Source organism: Cynocephalus volans, chromosome 6 (assembly GCF_027409185.1).
Source record: "Cynocephalus volans isolate mCynVol1 chromosome 6, mCynVol1.pri, whole genome shotgun sequence".
NCBI lineage: Eukaryota > Metazoa > Chordata > Mammalia > Dermoptera > Cynocephalidae > Cynocephalus > Cynocephalus volans.
In genome coordinates this window covers 55327320-55333597 of record NC_084465.1, presented here as the reverse complement: position 1 = coordinate 55333597, position 6278 = coordinate 55327320, and the positions used below count along the sequence as shown (strand labels likewise).

At 43.4% G+C, this 6278-nt stretch overlaps 1 pseudogene; it reads right to left on the bottom strand.

Annotated features, from left to right (window-relative positions):
* Positions 1–637: 637 nt before the first annotated feature.
* On the bottom strand, positions 638–756 carry LOC134381317 (U2 spliceosomal RNA; annotated as a pseudogene).
* Positions 757–6278: the final 5522 nt, after the last annotated feature.

Below are 6278 nucleotides of genomic sequence, written 5' to 3'. Positions count from 1 at the left end.
AGATTGAGGAGAATTAGTGGAGTGACCTTTGACTCTAGTCTTTCACAGAAATGTAGGCAAGTCAATTGTCGCCATGATAGGAATTGCATCAAGCACTTAAAAAAGTGTAATTTATGTTGTTGATGTTTTTCCCTTTTACTCTTGTTCCTCATTCTCATCTAGCTCTAGATCACTTTCAAGATGGGAGAAGCAATATTTTATTGTGATTATTTCTTGTCCCCTTCTCCACAACATCTAGGAGGTTCTTTCCAGGGGATGGAGAGGAATGGGTAAAGGGGCATGAAAATCAACTACAATGTATATTGAGAAGTAAAATAAAATTTAAAAAAAAATAAAAGAACAGATGATCAGCCCATGATATCACATAGCATTGCTCTAAGTTCTTCCTAATATTCTTCCACATCCTCCCGTTTTGACTCTTTTGTCATCCAAAGAAAATGAACTTTCCAGATCTAAACTGTCAGGATCAGTGGCCACAGTTGCCAAATTAATTGGCATATCCTATCACACACAGCACTACAGCCATGTACCTCCTGGAAATCTGAGTATACGACTGATTCACTCCATGGCTTTCTCACCAACGTGAAAACAGAATCAGAGATAGAACAAATGAATTAAGATACTGCAATATTTACACAAAATATAAATCAAAATAATAATTCACTAGTAGATAAGAAAAGCTGTTCGATCTGCTCTTTTTTAAACTGATAAGAACAGATACTACACTTGATCTTAGCCAAAAGGCCGAAAAGCAATGATCTGCTCTTTTTTTACAGGTTAAAAAATTCTTTTTAAACAAACAACTCTGAGTTGTCCTAAAATTGATCCAGAAAACATAAGCTAGAAATGAGTCAGGTATTCATGATATAGAATGATATTGTCAATTAATGTAGTCTTATTCTTGCTTAAGATGTCATATTTTTAAGCACATTTTAAAAAGTTAATAATACATTCCTCTTCTTAAAATAGGTATAGAACAAACTCAAACAAATTGCTGGCTTTAGATACCTTATCAGTTAGAAATGTCATATTTGATTTAAATTTTGGTTGTTATTAAAAAAAAAAGCTTTCTCAAAATCCACTAAGACTAAGCCATATCAGTGAAAAAGATGGGAATTAAGAAATGAAAGAATTGCAAAAATTCACTTGAGAAATAAAATTTAAATAGGGGAACAAAATAGGAAATTAAGGAGGGGTATAAAGATGGTACAGACAGGTAAGTAGAGATACTGTAAGATATTAGAAATTTGATGTTAGAAGTCTGTGGAGCTAAAGCGTTTTAGAACACAGTATCAAAATCCGGCTCTAAGAGAAAAGAAAGGTGGTGTTATAGAGCTTTTCTTTTCCTTTTTCTCCTTGTTCTTGTTATCATGCTATATGTAGGGTTTTTCTGTTTTTTTATTTTTGATGGCTGACTGGTCTGGAGATCTGAACCCATGACTTTAGTGTTGTATGGCTATACTTTAATCAACTGAGCTAACCAGCCAGCCTGTCTAGTACATTTTTAAAGACATTCTTGTGAGTTTCAAACCTGATAATGTAGGCAATACTTAAGAACTTTACAGGGAAGAGATGTCCCAAATTTGAAACAGTTAATAGCAAGATTAGCTTTGTGTCCAGTGGTAAATTTTCAGATTTCTTGAAAATTTGGAATAAAACTAAATTAAGTTTACCTTATTATAACCATGTATTTATATTATAGAATATACTGGAAGATGTGTTGAAGGGTAAGTTACTTTAATGTTATTCTAGCTATAACAGCTACCAACAGTTGTAATATCTATCAACAGCAAGCTATTGGAAGGTTGTGGTAACAGATAGATAGATAGATAGTAATAGATCTGCAACATAACGAGCACCATTTTAGACAAGCCCATGTAAAAAATGGTGCCATCCACCTCCTCCCTTCCTCTCCCCTCCCCCATTCTCTTTTACAAGAAGCTTCAGGGTTTCGGAGAAAATGAAACTTTAGGCATATTTGCAAGTGCAGAACTCTCCATTCCCATGACCTAACTCAATCCCCACCCCGGAATTACATCACCCAGCTCTTGGCAACATACCTATATAAGCTCTACCACCCCCACACCTGGTGCTATCTCACATTTTTAGGGCAGCCCCAGGCTGTCCTCCATTTTGAGTACAGCCCAGCAGATTTTCTTCCTTTAATAAAGCTTGAACAGTACCTGGCATCTCACCTCACTTTCTGTCATTATGGTGCCGAAACCCAGGAAGGGTTTTGCCCGACATTGCGGCCAATCCCCTCTCTTGGGTTGATAGGCCCTCGGCCACCCTTCCTGTACCTGCTGAAAACGGATGCCTCTGGGACTCTCTACTTTTGCCATTTCAGACCAACACATCCAACACCAGCCTCAATTCAAGGTGAGTCAGTGGGTCTGTCCTGCTTACTTTTATGGGCTCCCCCCACTACTCTCTATGACTCTGGTCTCTATGAAGCCCAGGCGCCTGGCCGAGGGAACTCATCTCATAGCCCCCAGCTATTGGAGGATGCTCCTCTAGCCAGTTGGTGGCTTTTCTTTTGAAAAGAAGGTGGACAGCAGAGAGGACGCTCTTTGTTGGCACACTTCTTCTACCAGGACTGACTGTCCTTTCTCACCCTCTACATGGGATCCTCATGATCCAAACCTCCACACTCTATGCCTCTGGGCCATCTCCTGTCCAATTTCTCGGCCTCCTGGGAGACAATAAAACTCAAATGCCTCATTACAATGGATCCCACTGGCCACAAGATGGCACTCTCAATTTAGATACTCACTGAAGCAACAAGACAGAGATTCCTTGTTCAGGCCTTCTCCTATCTCTGAAGGAATTCTTCTCTCTGTCAAAACTGTCCTTTGTCTCAAATTCTCCTAGCTCATGCTCGATCTTCCCATCCAGACTCAGATCAATCTTCTGATCCATCAGCCCTCCACATTTCTTTCTCTTCCCTCTACCTGGCCTTGAGATTTTTGTCCTCAGCCACTCAACCCCTCTCCTTCTCCCCCTTCATCAGATAACAACCCTGCCTCAGTTTTTGGCTTTTTATAACCCTTCTGTGAAGTGGCTGGGACAAAAGGAATTGTCTGAGTATATGTACAGGGAGCAGGTCTGGATGGCAGCTCAGGTACATGCTCAAAATAATAGGCAGCCTGTGGCAGCCATTGCTGTTCCTTAAACAGACCTAAATTGGAACTAACAGGCTGTCCATGGGAATAAAGATCTCTGGGATAACATGATCACACAACTACTTCATGGCCTCCAAAAGGCTACTCACAAGTCAGTCAATTTTGACAAGCTTAGAGAAATCACACAAAGATCCACTGAAAATCCCAGCGAGTTCCTAACCTACCTCTCTGAGGCTTTACATGAATACACATGTATAGACCCAAACTGCCTTGCAGGCATGGCCCTCTTACACTCTCATTTCATTACCCAATCAGTCCCTGATATTAGAAAAAACTATAACAGAGATCAGGCCAAATACCAGCTCCTGGCTAATGCCATCCACGGCTCACATACTCCAAAACTGGCTGCCTTAAGAGGCAAGCCACCTGGGAACTGCTTCAAATGTGGTCAGCCAGGCCACTTGGCATGGGCCTGTCATAACCTGTCCTCATTGCAAACAGCCAGGTCACTGGGGGATTGACTGTGCCACTTGCCAGAGAGGGAGTGGCCCAGTCCCCAACCTATAGCCTTTGGCTTCATGGCCATCCCTTCTGGAGCTTCTCAGCTTTGCCCAGGAGGAGGACTGATGATGCCCAGGGCCTGAGGCCCCCATGGAGATTACCACACATGAGCCCAGGGTAACTCGCCTCATAGCAGTTAAGCAAATCTCTTGTCATCAATACAGGGACCACTTACTCTACCCTTTCTGAATATGCAGGACCAACAACCCTGTCCTCTATCACAATAGTAGGGGTCACGGGATCAGAATCAGAATACCGCCCATGGATCACTCAACCCCTTTCCTATACCCTACAGCACACCCAATTCACACACAAATTTTTAATAATGCCTCAATGCCCAGCCCCCTTACTGGGACGGGACATCCTTTTCAAATTCAAAGCTACTCTTACCCTAAACACTTTGACTCCAGTTACAATACTCCTGTTACAGGCTACACCAAGACCTGGCCCCTGGGGCTTCCACCTTCCTGTACCCCCTGGACAAGGTTAATCCCTAGTATGGGACACTTCTTCTCCCTCCATTGCTATGCACCATTCCCCTATCCTTGTTAAATTGCGGAACCCCTCTTTGTTCCCTAATGTCCCACAGTACCCCATCTCTAACAAACACCTAATAAGCTTAAAGCCCATCATACACAAATTCCTTTCTTCTCATCTCTCACAGCCTACCCGCTCACCTTCTAATACACCCATCCTTCTGGTTATAAAGCCTAACAGTTCATACCATTTAGCACAGGACTAATCCTGACATGCATGCACCATTCCCAACAACTTACTTGGACAGTACTACCTCAGGGGTTTTGGGATAGCTCCCACTTTCTGGCAAGGCCTTAGCTCAAGACTTCTCTGAACTTCCCCTAACCTCTAGCACTTTAATACAATATGTGGATGGCCTCCTCCTTTGTAGCCCCTCCTATGAGGGTTTACAGGCCCACACTGTTGCTCTCCTTAATTTCCTGGCCTCCAGGGGATATTGAGTGTCCCCCAGAAAGGCCCAAATTTCTTCTCCTTCAGTTCAAGAGTCTAATTTCTGAAGTCCCTACTCCTACCATAAAGGGTGAAATCCTTTCTTTCTTGGGGCTTGTGGGGTATCTGTGCCTATGGATTCCTAACTTTGGCATGGTAGCAAAACCACTTTATGGGGCAGCCAAAGGGGATCCCGCCTTTCCTTTAGATCCCACAAAGTCCATTCATTCTCCCTTCCAGCAATTAAAAGCTGCTCTCCTCACAGCCCCAGCTCTATCTATGTCATCCTTTTATCCTATACATCACCAAAACCCAAAGATTGGCAGTTAGGGTTTTGGGACAAAGGCAGGAGATATTTTCTCCCCGGTTACATACCTCTCCAAACAACTAGACACCACAGCTAGAGAATGGGTCCCTGTTTATGGGCCTTGGTGACAGCTGCCCTTTTAGCACAAGAAAACTTTAAACTAACTTTTGAACAACAAACAGTCAAGACCTTCTCAGCCATAAGGGCAAGTCAATTCTCTCCCCTTCTGGCCTACAACTTATTCACCTTACTTTCATTGCGAATTCCCAATTTTGCTTCAAACCTTGCCCTTCCAGTAAATCCAGCCACTCTCATCCCAAAACACTCTTGACCCTTAAAGCATAACTGCATGGAGGCTTTAGACCTCTTTCTCAATCTCTTTCCACACATCTCCCTGCATCCCATTACACGGTTCATAGATGGGAGCACAACCTCCATGCCCACCCGCCCAGGCAGGTTATGCCATAGTAAATCTAACACAAGCTATTGAGGCTGCACAACTCCCAAAGGAGGTTTGGGTTATACACTGCAGAGGACACCAAACCTCCAATGACCCCATAGCCCAGGGAAACAAACTGGCAGATCTAGCCACAAAACAGGCTGCTCAATCACGAGGCCCCCACACTTCCTCTCCTGCTCAGGTCCTTCTCATGGACCCTACAACCTTATCCCAATACACACCCTAAGAAATACAACATCTCCAATGGTTGGGAGCACAGAGAAAGGTATGGTATACTCCAGTATACTCTGGTATACTATCTCCGGTTGCTATGTCCTCCCTACCACACAAGCTGAGCAAATCCTTTTAGATTTCCATAATTCAGTTCATATAGGCTATGAACCCCTACTATGTTTTCCTAAGACCTTATATTACTCTCCCCACATGGCCTATTTACTAAAACAAATCACTCAAAACTGTCCTTTGTGTACTTGTTGCTCCGATCCTTTCCCACCCACCAGGACAGAGGGTACACTCCTGGCCAGGACTGGCAAATTGATTTTACTCACATGCCTCCTCACAAAAGGACATGCTATCTTCTAACCTTAGTAGATACCTTTTTGGGTTACTTTGAGGCTTTTCCCTGCACTTCAGAGGATGCTACTGCAGTAACGCATGCTCTCACCTCAGAAATCATCCCTCGTTTTGGCCTACCTACCAGTCCCTCACTCACTTATGGGCTGCCCCCCGCAAGCACACAGGCCTCAGCCCCCTCGAACTTATGTACAGTAGGCCCTTCACTCTCACACCTCTCCCTTCTAGCTCATCACCATTAGGCCAGTATCTCCCTAGTCTTTCACTCATTAGGGATCTTAGGGAACAG